The sequence below is a fragment of the Octodon degus genome, unplaced genomic scaffold, assembly GCF_000260255.1.
Source record: "Octodon degus isolate 3935 unplaced genomic scaffold, OctDeg1.0 scaffold00078, whole genome shotgun sequence".
NCBI classification, from domain to species: Eukaryota; Metazoa; Chordata; class Mammalia; order Rodentia; family Octodontidae; genus Octodon; species Octodon degus.
Window position 1 is genome coordinate 5,126,512 of NW_004524654.1, and position 23,028 is coordinate 5,149,539.

The 23,028-nt window shown below is 35.8% G+C and overlaps 1 protein-coding gene across 1 annotated transcript in view; it reads left to right on the forward strand.

The window, feature by feature from the left end:
- The first annotated feature begins 4,386 nt into the window (after positions 1 to 4,386).
- Peli1 (pellino E3 ubiquitin protein ligase 1) overlaps positions 4,387 to 23,028 on the forward strand; it is a 61,585-nt gene continuing 42,943 nt past the window's right edge. The window contains exon 1 of the mRNA XM_004636156.3: positions 4,387 to 4,726. The gene's annotated coding sequence lies outside the window, so the exon portion shown is untranslated. The remainder of the gene's footprint in view (positions 4,727 to 23,028) is intronic.

Genomic DNA, 23,028 nt, shown 5'->3' on the forward strand with positions numbered 1-23,028 from the left:
AATAGAGGGATTTGTTCTAATGGTGTTTGTAAATAGGATATCATGTCCGCATCTTGTACAGCAATTAACCACTAGGAAGAATGTATGTAATGTGTTAATTATTGAAACTGTACTACCAATTTGGTTTGAAACTGTCTCATTGCTATTTGTTTCTCAATAAAATTATGGAAAAAAAAAAAAAAGAAGTCATGAGGTAGCATCCAGAGTTGGCATGTCTACTGTGTGGCACCAAAATTTCTTCCATATTTCTATTTCTTCGTCCATGTTTTTGTTTGTAGGATTTCACTGTATTTCTGTTATTAACTTATTACCTCCACTTGTTTTATTTTTAACATTTGTTCTAAGGTTTAGAATGTACTAAGACCCTATATGAAGGCTGATTTTTTTTTTTTTGCTGTAAATAAATTGTCTTTAAATTTTTTAATGAAGAGGAAAAATCTTTTCTATTTACTCATATGTTTATCATTTCTAAGACTCTGTTCTTTCATATGAATCCAAATTTCCCTGTGGTATTTTTCATATGCTGAAGAAGTTAGTGTTAACATTTCTTACAGTGCAATTGTGCTGGACATTGTCTCACCCTCCCACCCCCACCATTTTTGAAAGATAATTTCTCTACCCAAGTTTTTCTGTTTTTTAATTACTTTTTAAAAAATGCCTTTCCACTGTATTTTGATTTGCAGAGTTTCTGACTCAAAGTCTTCTGGATTTTTGTTTCTTCCTCTATTCAAAATATACTTTTTTATTATGACTGCTTTCAGTATTTTCTCTTTATCCTTGGTTTTCAACAGTTTGATGGTGATGTCTTTTGCAATAATTTTTATAAGTGTGTGGATATATTCTGTTTAGGGATTCTTGAACCTGTGAATTTTAATTTCCATCATATATAAAAATATTTTTAGTTGTACTAATTCAAACAGTTTTGGTGTCACTCCATCTGGCCTTTCTCTGATCTGGAGCTGCAAGTACACAAGTACTAAAGTACTAGATATTATTATCCCACAGGTTCCTGATGCTCTATATTTGGATGCTCTATTTTGGGGGGGATATTTTTCTTTCTTTTTTTCTGTCCGTCTGTCTCTTTCTTATACTTTTTTCTTCCATGTGCTTTATTTTGGCCAGATTCTATTGCTATGATTTCAAGTATTTTAGTACTTTTTTACTGTATTTTTAAAATTCAGTGTCTAATTTGCCTCTGAGTTTTAGTCCCACCCAGTGAAATTCCCAGTTCAGAAATTACAATTTTAATTCCTAGATTCCATTTTTACTCTTTGATTTATTTCACCTATGGAAGAAATTTATCATTAACTGTTTTAATATTATCAAACACTAATTCTATCATCTCTGTCATTTGTAGCTTTATGTAAACTGGCTTTACTCCCTGGTTACATAGATTATATTTTCTGCTCCTTTGCATGTCCTAGTTCTCTTGTCACTTCTAGGGCATTTTCATGAGCTTCCTGCCTCCTTCATAAGTGCTGATGTTTCCAAAATTCTACTATTGACTCTTCTTTTCTCTGCTTGCATAGTATCTCAGAGTGACTTCACCCATTTCCATAATTTCAATGACCACCTTTATGATGGTTTATTCCAAATCAATCTTACCTTCTCTCTCCCTGATCTCTATCTTCAGGGAACAAGTATCATATGTGTAACTTCTGTCATTCACTTCTCCACCTATTATGTCCCAGAGTCATCTCAGACTCAACATACTCAAAGAGAATATATGCAATTCCCCTTCAAAAGTGTTCAATCTCATTTGTTCCCTAACTCAATGAATGATATCACTAAATTATAATCATACAAGCCAGAAATCTGGAAATCATCCTTAGCTTCTTCTTTGTAGTAGTTATTATGATAACTTTCTCAGCCTCCATTCTTTTTATTCTGGGCAATTACTTCAGTTTTCATTGGGATACCTGTGCCTCCTCATGCCAGCTTTGGGTAAACTGATTCCTTTTTGCTCTAGAAGTAGGCATATGTCTTCATCCTAATATAATTAGCTGCATGTTTACTCCTGCCACCATTTCTAATTTATGTACAGACATGTGCCTCTATTACTGATGCTTCTGGGAAGGGATTTTTCTCTCTTCCAAAAAGAACTTCCAAAAATTGACTCTTCTTGTGTTTCCTTGGACGCAGGTGGTAAAACTTTGTAGCCAGAGGAGTTATTGACAACAACTATTTGAACATGCAGCTAATGCTAAAGAATGAAAGGAAAAAGAAATGTGTCCTTAATGACATTTCTGGGTTGAATCAATCACCCTTGTAGCCACTTCTTTTTCCCTGACTTTCTAGCTAGATGGGTCAATAAATCTCCTTTATTGGTTTATCCAATAAAGAGATTGAGTTTTCTTCAGCTTGCAACCAAAACATCATAATTCATAGCTTTTTCACCGTGAGTCCCAACACAGACAATTAGTCATTTGGTTCTATTCATTACCTTCAGTTCTTTCCCTTCTGCTGCCAGTGCCTTAGTTCAGTGCCTTAATCCCTGTATCAGACCCCATAGATGCTATACTCCAGAGAATGATGTTTCTGAAACACATTTCTTTTTTTTTTAAATTTTATTTATTTATTTATTTGTGTGTGTGTGTGTGTGTGTGTGGCCAGCTTAGCCCACCAGGGGGCGGGCTGGCTGGCACGTGGGGGCTGGGGGATTGAACCGTGGTCCCTGGGCTTTGCTAAACTTGTTCTAAGTAGGTGCTTTAGACCACTGAGCCATCTCACTAGCCCCCCTGAAACACATTTCTTAACAAAATTTTATCTGCTTATAATTCTGCTGTGGCTTTCCACTATTTCCAGAAAGAATTCCAAGTATCTTAGTATATCATAAAAGACTTTTCATGATTTAAACTGTCACCCTTACATTTTTGAGCATTTATTTTTGCTACTCCCCTAACTCCATTCTATGATTGGCAATGCTCATGGTAAAACTATTTGTTGAATCAAAATGCTCTTTGGCCCCATGCACTTGTTGTACTTGCTGTTCTTCCAGCTCCATTTTAAATATTCTCACCCTCTTCTCTATTTCCCTTTCTCTATTAAATTATACAAATACACCAGTCCTCAAATTCAAATGGTCTTTGAAGTATTTCCTAATCTTGCCCAAGTCTGAAAGGAGTATTTTCCTGTTACAATACTTATCACAGTCTATTTGTCTCCTCCTTTGCAAAGTAAGCACTTTAAAAACATGAAAAGTTTTTTTCATATTTTTATCTCTATTTCTGGGGCTCAACAAAGTGCCTGGCACATAGCAGACATTTGGTAAGTCTTTTTTTTTTTTTTTCTTTTTGTGGTCTGCAGGCATCAGAAACTCCATATTGAAAACCCAGATTCTCACTTTTCTATATATGTATCTGATTTCTGAGCATTAATTTTTTTTTTCTTCTAGTGTGTGAGACTCTAGGTAGACAGATAAAACAAAGCACGTGGGGCAGGTTACCTTTAGTCCCGTGGAGAGCCAGTAATGTGCCTTAACTTTCTTTGCCTTCTCATCACCATCTATGCATACCTGGCTGCCCAGAATGGGTGTAGACTTAGCTGGCCAACCCAACAACATACTCATACCTTGGTTCAGAGTTTTCATTGCCAAATAAAAGTTAGCCAATACTCATGTACAGAAAACAATTTTCAACTTTCTGGTTATCTTTGGAACTTATAGGTACCTTACGGAATTTGTATGAAGGCTTTAAACTAAGCAAATCTGTATTATTTTATCATGATCAAATACACTGATCTTAATCAATGAACTTTAACTTTGCTGGTACTAGAGTTAGATATGGCTAATTCAGCAAAGAAATTATGGGATTGTTGGTGGTGATAGTCCTAACACTTTTATGTTCTAATTTGTTAAATTACTGGAAGCAACTTGATTTCAACGCCTTAAGAAATTTGAATGTAAGACACGATTCAACTAAAGTGAAAGAAAAGACATTTGTGATTTAGAATGTGTAAGAAAACTAAGCAACAGGGATGACAAATACCGGGAGGAAGCTGGATTTCACTGGGCACTTGCGAGTGGTAAGGTTAGTTGCTAGGGGTGGAGCAAAGTAGGTGGAACTGGCTATGGGCTGGATCCTGAACAACTCCTTGACACAAGACTGGCCTTGTTTAGTGAACCGCAGCCCTGAAGAGGGTGGCTGAGTCTGTGACCATGGTAACAGGGAGAGGGGTTGTTGAACATCTCTTTTGAGCATGCGCAATAGTATAAACTAGGCTGGATCGTCGGCTACCAAACATCCCTTTTTTATTCTCCTCAGCTGGAAAACTACAATTCCCAAGAGACCTCGCGGCCCCGCCTCCCTCATTGGCCCTGCCCCGTCCTCCTCTCTCAGGCCCCGCCCTCTAGCTAGTCCCCTCCCCTCCCTCCGAGTGTGTGTCAGTGACCCAAGAGGCGGTGTGAGGCGAGGCACCGTGTGGGACGTCGCCACCGCCTCCGCCACCAGGCAAAGGATCCGTAGCAGCCTCTCGGCCCGACCGGATCTGTCTCAAGCCCTCCGGGAGCGCCCCACAAAGCGGGCCCGCGCTTGTCCCTCGGGCCGCGGCTCCTCAGCACTCGGCTCCGCGGTCAACTTCGCCTCGCTGGGCTCGGCCGGCTGGCGCGGAAGGCGGCGACGGAACGCCGGACTGTCTGCTGGCGCTGCTGCTCGTTCACCCCCACTTCGCCCCCACGCTCCGCGTTCCCGGGGCCCGTGCTGGCATTCCGGCCACCAGCAATTGTCTGGTAAGTGCGGGCGGAAAGGGTCGTAGCGGGGCCGGCTAGGGGTGCGGGGAAGCGGGCGCGCAACTTCCTCGGTGGCTTTCCCGGCCGGCGGGTCTTCCAGCCGGCCTGCGTCCCCCCGCGCTCCGCCGAGCGAGGAAGCGGCGGGGAGCGGAGTTGCGGCGCCCGCATCCCTCGCCCTCGCGGGAGGAAGCGCCTTTGTCAGGACCCGGCCCGGCGCACCCTCCCCCACCTCCCGCGCGGCGGCGGACTCGGAGCTCCGCGCGCAGCCGGCCGCGCTCCTGCTGTGGAGGGAGCTCCGCTGGTGGCGGGAGACCGAGCGAAATGAAAGAGAAACAAAGGGGCCGGTGGGCTTTTCTTTTGTTTGTGCGAATCTGGTAACTTCTTTCTCCTTATGTAACGCCGATTTCCAAGTTAGTCATTCTTTTTATTGTTGTGACTATTGTCGTCATCTCTGCGAGTCTCACATTTTCTTTCATCTTGGGATTTAGAACGTTTTAAAAACACTAATTAATTTCACCTCCGGGGCCCTAACGAAGCAAGTTATTACGTCCGTTTCCGAAAGCGGGTAAACTGAGGTCTGGTAGGCTCTAATTAATGGATATCCTTGATCCACTGTGCCTGGTGTCTGAGCATCTGAAAGCATTTATGAGCAATGACTCGTTATTAAATGCCTCGCGGAAAAGTTAAGATTCTCGTTTTACTTACAGGTTAGCTGAAGTCTGAAAGAAGTCTGGGTGATTGTTAGGTAGTTGAAACGGTAATTCTTCTTACATAGTGTTTGCATATTAGAACCTCAAAGGACTTCCTGAAAATGTTCAGAGTGGGGGAAATACTGTACTGTAAATAATAAACTCACCTCACCATCTATTTTTTTTTTTTTTTTTAGGCGAAGGATCAGTGATGGACTGATTTTTTAAAATGTCCATTTAATTAATTTAGTACACGCAAGGAAAAATACCTTGGTTTGAGTACCAACGTCATTATTTAGCCATCAATGTATCAACAAAATATTGAGCATCTTAGCCATATTAAGTTGTACTAAGAAGTGAAATTTTGAGGGCATGACAAGATTGTTTTCATTCAAAGACTGCTTTTTGTTATTCTGCATAATGTTAGTTTTTATTGCAAGTGATCTTCTGTTTTATTGTAATTTTCTTCATTGAATACCACTGAAAATTGAGGAGAAATGAGTTAACATTCAGTTGGCATAGAAGTATGAATTTAAATTTTTGACTTGCGAAGAAGGTGGAGTTTTTGATATTCTGTTCTTTATAGCTCACAAAAAAAAAAACGTTCTGTCGGTCAGCTTTATGTCTTAAAATATTGTCCTGATTGAATACACAAATTGTTTATTTTTTATACATGCTAACAACTTCTGGAGTAAAATTTGTAACTCTGAGCAATTTTATTTATTTATGTATTTATATTTTGTACCATAATGGAAGTTGGCAAAAATTTAAATCAGACATCATTTCTGTTAGATCTTTCCTGAGATAAATAATGATCAGAACTGTAGTTAATAGTGGGTACTTTTCACTTATTCTCAATTGCTTTGAATTTAATTTTGTATGAAGTGGTTACATCAGAAGATGCAAGTGAGATACTAGTGTTCTCCCCAACCCTCTGTCCTATCCCCTTTCTGTAGTTTGTTTAAAAAAAGATTTTAAGTTTAAAACTATTGCAAGTTAGAACAGTTAAGTGTGTGAAACATTGTATGTACAGTAGTGAAACAATTTCAATGTCTCATTTAATAAGTTTAAGGCTTTTAAAGGGGGATCTATACATAGTAGTATTTATTGACTTAATAAGCTGCACATCTGCAGATTTTGGGGTTATCTATGCACTCTTTAAAATTCACTTTTCATCAGTTCCCAGCACTGCTATTCCCCATCCTTCATTGACATTTAAGTAACCTAAACAGTTGGGTTACATTGAACTTTTTCTATAGTATTTACTAAACAAAACAGATTTACCAGAGTCATTGTATGTAGTTTAGAGAAGCTACTAGCCCAGTGTCTTTGCTAGAGCCCAGAGGAGGGAAGTTGATTGATGAAGTCTGGCTTTCACTAGCAGGTTTCCTAATTTCTTGGGGATTCCTTAAAACAAATGACTGAAAAGTATTTGGTGAGAAACTGAGTTTAGTATACCCAAATGCCAGTGAGGCAAGCTTTACGGGAAAGCCTAATAGTGTTTCCATTTGGCTTAGTTTGGGCTATCTTTCAGATTGTCAGAATGTTTGTTCTATGTTCTGTCATTTCTGAATAGGCTTAATTGTGATTATCTTACAACTTAAGTGATAAAAACTGTAATAATTCTGCTTTCTGAACACCTAATGTTTTCAGACGGTAGGTGTTGTAGCAAATAAAAATTTTAGGCCAAAAGATTTAGTATTGAAAACTAGCTTTCTAACATACATACCTGTATTTTACCATGGTGTATCAATATAGCTCTGTCCTAGCATTTCAGTCAGAAAGGTTTATAGGGATCATTTTATTACATATATTTGAAATTGCATTAAACTTCCACTATGATTGAGTACATAATAGCACTGAGGTAGTTTTAGAAGTATCTTTGAGAAAGCTGTGTTATTCCATTTATGTTTTTTAACTAAAGAAAATGAAGCCGACTTAAGAGCCAGTAGAGGAATTGATGGTGTAGCTCAGTGGTAGAGTACTTGCCAACCATGTGTGAGACCCAGAGGTCATTCACTAGCACCATTTAAAAAAAAGAAAGTATGAAATCAACGTGAAGGAAAACTGATAAAAATAATTCAGTATGCTAATAATAATTCAGTATGATATTAATGATTCCTAGCAATGTTTATAAATAAGGGACAAAATTCTAATGAACAGTGATTTCTACTTAGCATTTTCATTTTATCGATTTCCTAGATGCCCTCTAAATATATTACACAAAAGTAAATAGAAGTCATTCTTTCAAGGGATTTGGATGATGCATTGTTTTTCTTTGTTGAAGTTTGACCTCTGCTAGAGAAGTTTCCTCTGACTAATGTGTGAGAACCTTAGGACAAGAAATACTGGTCACTGAAAGATTTGGGTATGATTTCACGTTCTGCCACTACATTTTTTCATGTTGTCTTCAATATATCACCCTTAATTTTTTTCCGTCAGAGGTTGAAAATAATTGCCTAACATTACACTATGTCCTAGATAATTTTTGTTGTTGAATGAATTTATAAATAATAGAAAACAAGACTCTTTGCATGAATGTTAAGGAATTACGGGTTTTTCTCTATTAGCAGAAATAATACCTTGGAACTATTCAGTTAACATAGCTACTTTCAAAAATAAGCTTTGAGAGACTGCATCAGGAAATTTGTGAAAAACGAGCTGTAAATTTTTTTTTTTCCCGGAACCGGGGATTGAACTCAGGTCCTTGCACTTGCCAGGGAAGCACTTATTCCACTGAGCCATCTCCCCAGCCCCCTGTAAATATTTTTTAAAAGACCTTATTTATTTACTTTTAAATGTTGTACAAGATTTTTTCTTATTATGGTAAGTTCCATTTCAGAAAAGTGGGATTCTACATGGTACTCTTATAGACCCCTATAATACTTTACACCTTAGAATTCCATTTACAGAAAAGGGGAATTGGTGCTGGTGCCTATAAATGGGAAAATCCTGACATTTGTTATCATTTCTGAGTTAATCTTGACTATTCATGTAATTTTTTAAAGTATTAATTCAAAACATGTAATTTAGTTCCTCTTCAAAACATTTGTTGCTGAGGTTTTATTTTATAATGAACCTCTTGGAATGTTACTAATTCTAAAAGTATTTAGTATCTCCAGTTTCCCACCATATTTTGTAGCTTTTTTTGGCTACAGTTTTTTTTTTTCTTTTTCGTTAACTGCCTAAAATAAGCTAAGAAATGTTTAAAACATACTTAACAAGAAGTGTAAGGCTGGCGAGATAGCTCAGCAGACTAAGCACCTGCTTAGGCAAGTGAAGAGACCAAGGTTTAATGCCTGGCACCACATGTGTATGTTGGCCCTGCCCCCAAGAGTGCTGAGCCAGTAACTGAGCCTGGGCGTAGTGTCGCATGCATGTACTCGCAGCTATTGGAACTATTCAGTTGGGGAGGCTGAAAACAGGAGTATCAGTATGAGTGCGAGCTGCGTAGTGAGACCCTGTACAAAAAAAAGAAAGTCAGTCAGTAATTTATACTAATAGAGAACTTTCAGATTTATTTTGGTGCTAGAAGTATACTTTTGAAGGTGACTTAATCAGGGATAGTCATCAGGTATCGTCTTGGGTTCCAAATATAATTGCTTGGTGGTAGCTGCCAGAGTTATGTCTAGAAAACTCGATGGGCATCATGGCTCCTGCCTATAATGCCAGCACTCAAGAGCCTGAGGCAGGAGGATTAAAAAAAATTTTTTTTTGAAAAAAAAGATTCTGATACCTCAGTTTTTAAAAAAGCAGGTAACAAGAAGATTTAAAAGAGCTGTAGAAGTCATGGACCTTTGATTCTGCCTTAAGAAAATTCTAAAAAAAATGTATGAAAAATTGGAGAAATTTGGACACTGGATATTTAGTGAGAAGTAATTGTTAATTTTTTTAGGTGTGATAATATTTTGAGAAGACATATAATAAAGTATTAACTAAATATGTGTAGATTTTTTGCTTTAAAATAATTTAGGAGAACAGATAGGAATGGCCAATGTTAAAAATTGTTGAAGGTAGTTAGCGTAGAAATGCATGAAGTTTCTTTTTTTATCTTCTATTTATGTATTTGGTATAGGGTCTTACTATGCAGCTCAGACTCAAAGTGATCCACCTGGGGAGGTCGCAGCTTTCCCAGCACTGGGATTACAAATATGCGCCACCATGCCTGGTTTCAGCTGGCATGGCACGGGGCCCTGCACAGCATGCAATACCAGGGATCAAACTCTGGTCTTTGCATTTGCTAGGCAGGTACTTAGGACTGCTGAGCTATCTCCCAGCATCAAAATTTCTTACATTCAGTCTACTTTTGTGTATGTTTGTAATTCTCCATAAAAATGTTTTCTGCATACAAGTAAAACAAAAGGGGGGGGGGAGAAGGAAATTGCAGAAGTATGAAGTACATAGAGGATGAGCCTACTCTGAAAAAGACCTTGTTGAGGCAGGCATGGTGGCACACACCTATAATCCCAGCCCTTAGAAGGCTGAGGAAGGAGGATGAGTTTGAGGCTAGCCCGAGCTATGTAATAAGTTCAAGGCCAGCATTAAATACATCGTATAATAAGACCTTGTCTCAAACAAAATAAAACCTTATTGAGAAGATAATACATACTTAAATAAAGACCTAAAGCTGATGACAGAATTAGCCATCTGGGTCATGTTGCATTAAGACATTCTAGATTGAGGGAACAGCAAACACAGTGGCCCTGAGAAGGAAGTGTGTTGGCTAGACTACAAAAAACTAGAGTGGCTGGATTAGAATGAAAGTAGCCAGTGATAAGTCAAGATGGTAAAAGGAGGATAGAGGACAACAAGTTGTATAAGGATTGTTTTAAAGTAAATATATATGCATGCTTACCTAAAATAAGTCTTCTATTTTAGAATAGTCACTGTGAAAGCTATACCTGCACTTACTCAACAGCAGTTACATTACTCAATATATTCTATGATTTTTTTAAAAGTTGTCTTCTAAATCAGTCTGAGAGCCACATATGAAAATAGTTGACTACTTTGTATTTGCTCCTTGTTTTTAAGGAAGAAGTGGTCATTAGCCACATACACTTCATCTTATTTGCTAGATATGATTGAGAAATGACTTTAACAAAAACAAGAAATAATAAGGCTATTTCTAAAAATTGTATCCATTCAGAGAAGGCAGTTACTGTTTCTAAAAATCAGATCCGGGGCTGGAGAGATGGCTCAGTGGTCTAAGGCACCTACTTAGAACAAGCTTGGCAAAGTATCAGGGACCGCGGTTCAATCCCCCAGCACCACATGCCAGCCAGCCCCGCCCCCTGGTGGGCTGAGCTGGCCACACACACACAACACTCTCTCTCTCTCTCTCTCTCTCTCTCTCTCTCTCTCTCTCTCTCTCTCTCAAATAAAAAAAAAAAAAAAAAAAAAAAAAAAAATCAGATCCACTCCCCCAGACTAAAAAGGCATTTTACTAAGGTTCTAGAAAATTGTAGCATCATTTGGAATAAGGGTATATCCTCTGAGAGTGACTGGTGTGAAAGGTGCTACACTCATTTGGATATTACATTTTATCTAATACATTAAAATGAACACATATGCATACAAGATCATGTGCAGTTACTACAAATAAGTTTCATTTGTATTACATTTAAGACTTAAAGGGATGCTGTTTTTATATGTAGTAAAAGTGTATCTCACTGTTGCTATGGTATGTAATTGGGAAGCTGAAAGACACACGTGACGTTAAGGCTTAGTTTGGCTGTCAGATCCTACATTCATATTTCATTTCTCAGATCAGCTTCACAGTATAAATCTTTATTAAAACTTTGGAAAATTTATATCTCATCCAAATTTAAGTACCAAAGAAAAACCTTCAACAACTCCAGATTTTTAGAACAAATTCTACTCTAAGACAATATGTATTCTTAGTTTTGAATGGTTATTATACTAGTTTGTTCTTTTTTTTTTCTTTCTTTTTTGTGGAACTGGGGATTGAACATAGGCCCTTGCGCTTGCCAGGAAGGTGCTTATTCTACTGAGCCATCTTCTTGGCCCCCTCCTAGTTCGTTCTTATAGGGTTAGTTTTTCCAGCCTGGGGAACTAAATTTAATTTCATTAATTTTTTTTTTTTTTTTTTTTTACTTTGCTGATAATGATGGATAAAGAAAACTTATTTTTCTAGTTATTTGTAATGATGAGAGAGCATAACTTTTTCATTTATGTTTTAATATTTGTAATTTAGTGGTATTAAGTACAATTTTTGACCTTCTATTATATAGTAAATTATAGGGACTGGGGAGATGGCTCAGTGGAATAAGCACTTCCCTGGCAAGCGCAAGGACCTGAGTTCAATCCCTATTTCCACAAAAAAAAAAAAAGAAGTAAATTGTGTGTTGCCACTAAAACTGTAAGTACATAACTATATAAGGAATACTTTTAATAAAGCCTCCTATTTTAAACATTTTTTAGTAAGTTGTTACAAACCAGGCTCTTTAATTTCTATACTTTTGGCCTATTATGTGAGTGTATGTATGTATATATAAATAATCCGACCCATTTTTATTGTGTATATACAATTGATTGAGCTGCTACACTGAATTATTTCATGTATTTTAAATACCAGCCTATTAGCATGGATCACAGTGCTGTGTTTAGTTCCTGGGCTTCCCATTAACTCTCAAAGGCTAAAAAGCTGTCTTTGGTTCATCTATAGAATAAAAGTGGCAGTAGTTTTCCATGAAGGAAAGGTTTTGATATTCGATGACAACCATACTGAAGTGTGGCTTTACATTGGAAATAGCTTTCAGTCTGTTTGTTGGTTTGGTGGTAGGATTATGAATTTTTTTTCATTTCCATTTTTGTGGAATTAAATAAAAACTTATGATGGAAAAAAAAGAGGGGGTAGGGAATGAGAAAAAAAAGGGAAGAAAGAAATTGATTCTCAGAAAATAGTAAACATGCCAGGAATAATTCTTGTAACTTGGATCTACTTAAGCATCCATAACCATTAGCGCTAGGAACTAAATTTTTAGGAGCAAAAGTAATGCAACTGTCATTTAAAGAAGTTTGTTTGCAAAAGGAACCCCCCCCCCCAAACCAGGGATTGAACTCAGGCCCTTGCGCTTGTCAGGCAAGTGCTTATTCTACTGAGCCCCAGCCCCTAGTGTTGATTTTAGCATCGTAATCATGGTACACTCTGTAATTATTTTGGGAAAAATAGATGAATAATTAAGACATATGAAAATTCAGTATTATTTTTGTAGACTTTTGTAACAGTAGTTTCCAGGTAGATTTCTAGGTGCATTATGAAACAGTCATCATTCCTTATTCTACCTCTCTCATCTTTATTTATTACTCTGTTACTCTCTCTCTATGATTCTTTGTCAGCTGCAACCATGCCCATTGTTCTTCCATATTGTCTTATGAAATGGATTTAGAATAACTTAAGTGCTTAAATAACATATGAATGGGAAATACAGCAACTTTTCTGTTTGTGCCTTTCCTACTTTTTAAACTTTCCTTGCTGTGTTTTTTTGGGGGGTTGGGGGGTTGTGTTCTTGCACGCATGTGTGTATTGGAGGTGGAGATGTACTCTGTCAGACAGACACTAGGAAAGTACTAGAATTACAGGACTTTTTTTTTTTTTTTAGCTTGCTAATGTAGGAAACAGTGGTAAACTTACTGACTTGAAAGTTTGGTAAAAATTCTGTATCATCTAGGACTTGTATTCCTCAACTAACAAAGCTTGATAGCATAGTAGAATTTCAGAAGTATTCTCAGCTCTTAGTGTTGTTGTCAATTGGAGACTTCATCAATACCATGATATAGTTAATTATACATGATGCTAGAGGAAAACACAGCTATTTTTTGACAGCCAAGCTGATGAAAAGATAGCTACTGTGGTATGTATAGTACAGTGTATATCTATTCCTTCCTTCTGCAAGAATGAATTATGAACTGGTTGGTCCCAGTTTTCCTAGTTGGTTATTCTAAGGCCTAACCTATCAGTTTCCTTTAGGAAGCAGAGTTAAATTCAGTGTTTTTGTTTATTTGTTGTTGTTGGGTTTTTTTTAACAATAAATGTGAACAATTGAAGATGCTTTGTTGGTTTTTTTAAATCTTAATGTTGTTTTCCTGGTTCTTGGAAGATATTAACTATCCTTAGTGCTTCCTGTTCCTCTGAGTTTATGCCAGAGTTTAAATGCATTGCATGTACTAGTAGCACTAAAAGCTGATTTTCTGTCATTCTAGACTATTGTTAACATAATGGGTGTCTTTTTAATTGTTTCTTGATGTCATTCTTTAAATTTATCATCAAAACTCCAAAATACTCAAATTATAATGTAATTAAGTTTATCATTCATTAGAATGTGTTCGAATGTCTTTTGTAAATAGTGGTTGCTTCTAATTGAAATCATAGCCCTATATGCAAAGTTTAATATATCAGAAAGTTTTTTAAATGACTATTTCACTGAAATTTTATTTGAGATAGCATGATTCATTCTGTGAACTAGTCTTATCTGGTCACCAAAGTAGTGATGATAAATTTCAAAGTGGGCTTTTAAACTATTGAACATAGAGCAGATCTGTAGCTAATGATACTGACATTTTTCTGACACACAAAAAAATCACATTTTGCTAAAATGTCTTGGTTGTGTCTCTTTTAGAAGTAGCATGTTGATTTATTTGCACATAGTTTGGCGATTAAAGACCCATCTCTTAAGGCTTTAGCTAGAATTTGCCTCCTAAAACTGTCTTTTAAATGGCTCTCAAAAAGGATTAGCTAGGTTTCATAACTGAGTAGGCTGTTAATGATTCAGTAAGCCCCCTCATTTTCCTCCTACCCCTTTGTATTGAAAGCTCCTTCATAGCGTCTAGGTGCCCTGAGTCATCAAGGGTAAACTCTATAAAGAAGAATTGTCATATGGAAAATTTTACCAAGTAAAATTGTCAGGAAATAGTCTGAGTCAGAGATCATTCATTGATCACAGTGATACAACTTAGAGGTTGTGGGTTTCATTTAAATCTTTCAATGTACTTACATGTATGTCTTTATTACAGGATTGCAAAGTCTATAATACATTATAAAACCTTTTTATTCCTAGTTAAACTTTAATTGATTTGACTTTTATTATCTATTACATGAAAAGAACATTTTAAAGTTGAATTCATGTATCAGGAGCTTTTTAAAATTGAATGAAGTTAGGGAACCTAGAGTTCTGGTCTATTTTATTAGGCATGTGACTTCATATATATCATTTAACATCTTTGGGCCTTTAGTTTCCTTATCTTTTCAAGGTCAGGTACTCTATAGGACTTACATCCTCTTAGGAAACCAATCCATGGCAAATCAATATAATGGCTGATCTGAAACCAACTTCAGATTCCTTTTTGATACAGCACTGTCAGAAACTATATAGTTGACATTCTAGATGAAATCTGTTTGTCATCTCAATCATGTAATTTCCAGCTTTGAAATTCCACAACTTTAAGTAGTTTGCATATAAAAAGTTATTTTCTTTGAGACTGTTACGTCTTTACATTAAGGGTGCAGGGTTGAAACTTAACTATATGAATTTAAGAGTTCTTTGTAGTCAGGGATAGCATGTTTATGTTTCATGTAATAATATTTAAAATAAAAAATTAAATATTCACAGGGACATTGTAAATTCCAAATGGGATGTAAACAAATCAAAATGGTTAGTGATAATATGATTTAACTTCACTTCAAGGTCTAAATGTTCAGTGGCATAAACCTCAGGTTAGTGAAGTTCAAAGTGATATGTTTTGAGTACATTCTGTAAAGTAGATAAAACAAATGCTAGACCCAGAGATAAGAACTCCCTGTTCTGGCTAAGCAAACAGTTTTTTTTAAAACCTGGTTAGGTCTTCGTCTATATGATCACACCAGTGTTTCTTAAACTTTACTGTATTACATTACTTACCTACAGGTCATATTAAAAATTCATATACTCATTTTGCAAATCTGGGTAAGGCTTGAGAGCCTTCATTTTTATTAAGCTTCTATAGCGGCTATTGCAATGGGACATAGACCACACATTGAAAATACTGAGCAGTTGCCAAGGCTCCTGATTTAAAGGAGTTGTAACTCTACTTCTTTCTCTCCAACTCTTATTGCCACTCAGTGTGTTCTTTTGGAATCCTCTTACTCCTGTACTGAGTCCCTGTTTTTTAAGTCTAACAGCTTCTTAATTCTGTGGGTTTTCCCTTTTCTGAACACTTGCCCTACCCTATACATTGTTCAAGTTATAAGTAAGGCAGTATCATAGAAAGTGGTTTTGATAATAAGAATACTGGATTCAAATCCCTCCACTGGTTAGGAGCTTTGTTGATATGAGCAGTTGACTCAGTGTACTTAATGTGGTAAGGTTCTGAATACCTTCCTAGCAATGCCATCAAGGTATTATGTTCAGCTCTCAGTGCTGTCAAGTATAACTAGGTACTGAAACATTGAAAGATATTTTTATTATTCTTACTGTTATCCTGACTTAGTTTGGTAGAAAGAAGAAAAAAAGGAAAAAACTGTCCTCAACCCAGACCTCCTATATGCAACACTTAATTTTTCATCTGTCTACTGAAAATAGTAATTCAAATCCTTTAGACTTACCTTACCATAGTCAAACTTATTTTTCTTTCTGTACTGTTATTTCTCTTTCAATCCTGTTTCTTTCTGTACATGCCTTTCAGGAACATGTCATTTCTGCCTTGATTTCTGAAGACTGCTTTCCTTTATCCTCATTGATAGCACTTGAGGTTAGCTCTTCATCATCTTTCATCTAGGTTATTTTTTATCTGATCTCCTTGGTTCTGGTCTTCACATGTTCCTCATACATCCTCTAATTGTTTTGAGAATTTCCTAAAAGTTCTTTTTTTCAAAACCTAGTATTCCTTAAATACCTACACTGTAGCAAGCAGTGCAGGCATTGATTATATGGTGAAAGAATACAAGTAGTTCAGTCTTTATTTATTGTTTTTGGTGGTACCAGGGATCAAACTCAGGACCTTGTGCTTGCCAGGCAAGCACTTATTCCACTGAGCTATCTCTCTGGCCCAGAAGTAGTTCAGTCTTAATGAAGATCACAAACTAAATATTAAAGCCAATAGATAAGAACATACAAATGTAGAAGTAAATACAGAATAAGGTGCTATGAAGGAGTAACAGGAATGTTTTGTTATATTAGGTAGTTAGAGAAAGCTCTCTGAGTGCTTTAACGCTTGAGCTATCTCAGAAATGAGAAGCCAACTAGGTAAAGAGCAGGACCTACAAATACTGTTCCAGACTTAGACTTATATAGAGTACAACATGAACAAAGACCGCAACAAGGGAGAGTATATTGAGTATGTTTTAGATGTCAAATGACCAGACATACAAAAGAACAGGATAAGACATGGAAGATGAGGGAGAAGAAGGTATTAATAAGGACATTCAGGTTGCTAATAGGAGCTGTTACTGTGTAACAATGGTGTTATTTACTAAAGTACAAAGACTAGGAGAGGACATGTTGGGGGCAGACAATGGAGCCACTTTAATTTGCTAAAGTTAAGAATCTGAAAAAAATGAGTTATGCTGGTCCACTGCACTGATTCTCCTTTTCCTATTAGAACTGTTCCAGGTTGTATTTTGGTTTACACTGTTTTTACAGTTTACCCAGCTGACCTCTCTAAGCTTCCTCTCCCTCATCTTCCCTTCATTATGTTCTTAAGCTATAATGAAATTCTTAGTTTTCTCAGAATAGCTTTAGACCTTTGTGTGTTATTCCCTGTGCGTGCAATACCTGTCTGACTGAGGCCTTTTCATTGAAATCCAACCTAAAATATTATTGTGTAGAATTGGCTCTGTGGGAGCTTGGGCCTCTTTATTGAATGCCTTTGTGATAGCATTTACCATATTGTTTTAGAATATCTCTTTTTAACATCTGAACACATTTTACTAAACAAAGAGTATGTATATAAGAGATCTAAGCTTATCTTTGTGTTTCCAGTATCTAGGAAACATAGGTGTTTCTCAGAAAATGAATGAGTGAATGTTGTTTTTATAAAGGCATCCTAACCTACCTTCCCACCTTCTAAACTGGGTTGTGTTCCTTGCTTCTGTGAGACCCAAACACTACTTTTATATATTATTTTGACATTTAATTGTCTGACATAAGTTTCTTAAGGGTGGAGATAAAGTCTTAGCTTTTCTTGTCTCCCTAGTGCCAAATAAAGTGGTCAAGTTGTAATTGAGAAAATTCCATTATAGTTTTACTGTAGAATTTCTCACAATAACATCCTTAGTGGATGGGCATTAATGAATTATTGCAGTAAGGGGAAGGAAGATCCAGTATCATTAACATATCTCAAAGGCTTACTTGCTGTTCTTGACTATTGAAAAGTTATAATAATACTAATTAATAAAAATCACATTGTTTATATCCACATTTCTAAGTCCAGGGACATTCATGTTACTGAACTTGTTGCCAGGCTGTGTTTTGAGATTTTCCTCTTACTCTACTCTTCCTAGGTTCATCTCTATGTTGAAGTCATTTCCAGGTTTGTATTTCCAGCCCATATTTCTCCAAGTTCCAGACGCTATCTGTCTGTCTGTCTGTCTGTCTGTCTGTCTGTCTGTCTGTCTGTCTGTCTAGCTAGCTAGCTAGCTAGCTAGCTAGCTAGCTAGCTAGCTATCTCTGGCCATTGATGTCTCAGATGTACCTCAAACTCCCATGTCTAGGAGTCCCAAAAGTATCAGAGTACAGAGGGTTTTGAAGTAACTTACTGCCTTTTATAAAAGTTAATTTCCAGCATTGTTTCTCTCTCCAAAATTCTTTTCAGCATAATTTCCATGTAGTTATTTCTAAACAGTTCATAATAATTCTAATAATTAGAAATGAACTATCAGAAGAACTTTAATGTGCAAGTTACTTGTCTCGACAGCCCTTTGAAGTAAAATAATTTCAAGAGGTTGTAATAATTTGAAGTATAGGGTCTTAAGATGTCTCAGGTGCCAGATGCAGATGTCAACCCTACCACTTTTATTAGTTCTGTGACCTCATGCAATTTATTAAACTGATCTAGGCCTTACTTTTCTTCTTTATGAAAGAGGTGATAATATTATTTATCTCCTAAGAACATTGTTAGGAATTAAAGAAAAAAATTTAAATGAAGAAAAAGAAGGGATTAAAAAATATGTAAAGCTCTTTGAAAACTACATAATGCTGATGAAGACTTCTTATATTATTGTTACTCACTATTCTAGATTTACAGGTGAAGAGACTGAACCTTAGTGAAGTTGGTTCTCTTCTACACCTATTAAACGATGGTGCAGTAGTCCATCTTACTCCAAAACTCTTTTAACCATTGAACTTTGCTTCAGTTTAAATCATTATTTCAGTCTCATGTATACAGAATCCATATTTATGGTCTCATTGTGATCAGAAGACTATTGTAATTCACAGAGGCACTTTCTTGATACTTAAGATCTATAACTAAAATATGTAGTCTCACTTCAATATGATCTGCAAAGCATGAGAATATACATCTTCTGTTTTGTTCTATGTGCATTGTTTTTCCTCTATTCCTTGACTAAAACCCCTAGACTGTGACAGAACTAGTTTTAAATAAATTTTTGTTTGTTTGCTTGTTTCAGGAATTGAACTCAAGACCTTATACTTGCCAGGCAGGTGCTGTGCCGCTGAACTACATCCCCAGCCTTTAGTTTTTTTGTAGTGATTTTAGTTGTTCTGTCTTACTTACTTATGTTAAATCTTATGCTAAATATTTTCAGAATGATTTGGAGGTTTGATAGCCATAACCTCAAAGTACTTAAAATCAGGAATTTCTGAGAATATGATTAACTCTCACCTCTTTTGAGATTTTGTAATGTTTTGTCTGTTGCTGTGAACCCAAAGCATTTTAATTTACCTAGGAGTTATTCTCTGAATTTTAATTTTTATCAGCTGCTTTTTGAATATAAACTTTGATTTTAGTATTTTGATGTCTCTTTTCTGTATATAGTTGAATCTGCTTAATTTTATAAGCTTTAGTGTCTGACACTCATTTATGCTTATACCAAAAATAAAAGGTACATTTGGTTGCTGTTTAAAACTTCTACAAATGATTTGTTCTCTCCATCTTCCCATTAGCTATTATTTTCTTTTTTCCATTGTAAGTTTTTTATTCTTTTGAGGCAATTTTTTTTTTCTCTCCCTAGTAATACAATATGAGACAGAAGATACAGAGTCTTATAATAGCCTTTGAAGCAGGGGAACCTTCAGAGGAGGGCAGACTTTGAAAAAAGCCAGAGTCATATGAGAAGGTATTGATTTTGAAACTGAATTCGGTGACTGATCAATTTATTCTTGAGAACAGAAACACATTTTAAATAGTTTTGTATCAGTTAAGACTCTTTTTGTCCTCTTTTGAAAACAACTCAAAACAGGATTAAAAGAAGGAAAAGATATGTATTGGTTTGTATAAATTGGTCCAGAATACATGTGGTTTCAAGAATGGCTCCACCCAAGTCTGAAATATTATTATCAAGATTCAACTTCTAAACATTTCTTAGCACTGCTTCCTCAGTTTTAGCATTATAATCTAGTAAGTGAGCAAAAGATAGCTTCTACCCTTTTATCCCCTAAATCCTCAAAGTCACAATTGGCTGAAAAGAGTGACCCTCTTTCATTAAAGCTCTAGCATTTCACTAGCTCTGGCCAGGCCACTCACTCCCCAGTGGCTAAGGGAATCTGAAGCTCTTAAGTTTTGAGACTACAGTATATGAGAATGTAGTTAACTCTACCAGATAGACATAAACTGCAAGTAAAAGGGTTTTCCTTCAAAAAGGAAATAAATATACCATTTTATTAGAGTGGGGTGAATGTTTAGTGGGCAGCAAAAAATGATGTCCATAATGCTTGATAGTACTTTTTCCATTTTAAAAATTATTCAACTAGGAAAGACTTTTTAAAAATACTCTAAAATGTTCCTGTTCTCTGTTTAATGCTAATTTTTGTTTTGTATGAATCCACTTCCAGATTACTGTTTTTTTTTTTTTTTTTTTCTTTTTCTGATACTGGGGATCGAACTCATGACCTTGCATTTACCAGGCAGGTGCTCATGCCCCTGAGCTATCTCCCCTGCCCTAGATTACTATTTTAAAACAATATATAAATTTGAATTGCTCAGACTTTATCTCTGAGGGCTTTGAAAATGTATCAAAATTTGACGCTACATTAATAAGTACAATATTATTTTTGTTAGCTCTAGTAATCAAATTTGTTGATACTTGGTCCTTTAATGTCTTAATGGTCTTTGGAGCCAAGAAATTAATAAAGAACCATGAAAGCCAAGGTCCTCACTGAAGTTTGGGCCTTGAGGAGAGAGAGACTAGGAATAAGGGGCTAGGAGCACTAGCAGGCTTTGTGTACTAATTTCTGTAAATTGTTTTAGTCTGAAAATAAAAACTTAAGTTGTTAATCAAAAGAAAGGTAAGATACTTATGGCTTGACTACTTTTTAACATCAAAAATGTAAGAAATGAAGTGGAAAGTAATGCAGTATAATCTCTAATACATTTAGATGAGTTCTTCTATTTCTTATGTTAATTTGTATGTGAAGGAAAATATCCATTCCCGAAAGACTTTAGCATTCCACAGTCTCTAGGATTTTAAGTTTCTTGACCCCATAGAAATATTTATGCTCTCTTTACCAAATTAAAATAAATATTTAATAAAATCTAATTTAGCATTCTAAAAAATCTCATTTTTCTTTATTTTTTCAGTATTAAGCACTGCAAAATGATCTGGACAGTTTCTCCCTTAGAAATGTATTCAGGTTTATTTATTTATTTGGTACAGGGTCTTACTAGGTGGTTCGGACTTGTAGTGATCCTCCTGTCTCAACCTCCCCAGCACTGGGATTACAGGCATGAGCCATCACGCCTGGTTTCAGGTCTGCACTGCATGCAGTACCAAGGATTGAACCCAGTTCCTTGTGCTTGCCAGGCACAGGCACTTCAGTTGCCTAGCTATGTCCTCAGCTATGTATTCAGTTTTAGTAGGTGATGTAACATAAGGTTATAGCTAGCTGTGATGCAAAGCTAAACATACAGTGTGTGAAAGAGTTTGGGATAAACTGTGGGCACTTAAAATAGATTATACCTGGTTTAGGAAATAAAGACTCCCTGATTGAAAATGGCATATCAAGCAGGTATTGAAATATTATTAGATTTTTTTTCTGAATTAGTAGTGATAGCATTAAAAACATTTCATTGCTGAACATTTATTATATATTATTTCACTTTTGTCAAAGATACCCAATGTGTGTGATACAGAGAGGGATAGCCTTGTCACTTTAAATTTGGGTAAAAGTTGGGAATCATTTGCATTATGGCAGTTCCAAAAGGCACATAGTTTGAAAATTTAAAAAATCAAAGTTAATGGAATATATTGGGACATGTCAAATAAAGAGCTTTCTACTTCAACTACCACAATAATTCTTTGTAATACATAATAGAACTGAGAATCACTTTTAACAGAAAAGTACATTGCAAGATGATGGCTTAATCTGTCATTTAAAGGAATTCTGTGGTTGTCGGAATCAGCAATACTAGCAACTATAGACTGTATTTTACATCTTCTAGAATTGGCACTGTATTTGTTGTTTATGTAGGTGCATTTTACAGATAAAGCATAGTTCATATAAACTCATCTTTCAGAGACACAGTGACTTTAATGAGGGTTTTATAAAGTTTGCAGTTAAACATTTATTAAAGAATAATTTTAGAATTAGAAAAAACAGAAAATAGTATATTCTGTGAGTTAAGAATTTCAGATTCCAGCAGTCTTTTTAAAAAAGATATTAAGCACAGTTAGATAAAGTCGGGCGCGTTCAGGGTGGAATAGCTGTTTAAGCGCAATTAGCTAAAACCTATTTGAATATGGTTTTGATTACAGTTTATTGGCTTATATAAAAAAAACAGTTTAAATAAATATGTCTAACTTTATGGTATTCTGAGCCTAGTATTTTTCCCACTGAATGCCAGGGGTATTTTAAAATGCCTCTATTTGTATTTCTCTACAAAAGATTGTTCTAACTGTAAGTTTTAAGTGATTTTCACAATTTATTGCCATCTAAAAATTTCCCTTGACTTCACATTTTGTTCTGGATATCTTGGTTTCTTTCCTCCGCCCACACAATTCTGAAACCCAAGGAAGCAAGAGTTGCAGAGTAATTCAGTGAATTTAAGAACCCTGGCTTTTTTTCAAAACAAAATAACCTTTATTATAAGATTGTTTTTATTGATACCAAAAAAGGGTAGGCTTTGGCAAGTGTTCAATAAATGTGTGAATAACCTAATTGATTTCACTGGAATGAATAGGAAGCTTTGCTGTTTGTCCTTGTAGATATTTGGCAAATAAAGTGATGATGAAAGGTTTAAAAAAAAAATTATAAACTCAAATATCAGCAATTTTATGTGTGTCTTTTTTCTTTAAAACGAAAGAGCAATATAATTAGGCTTTTGTTTGTATTTATAAAAAGGAATCATGTTAATTTATAAAGCCCAGCAGTTTGAGAAATGTTTAATATATGAAAATATTGAGATCCTTGCTGAGAATACTAAAATATATGTCATTTAAACATA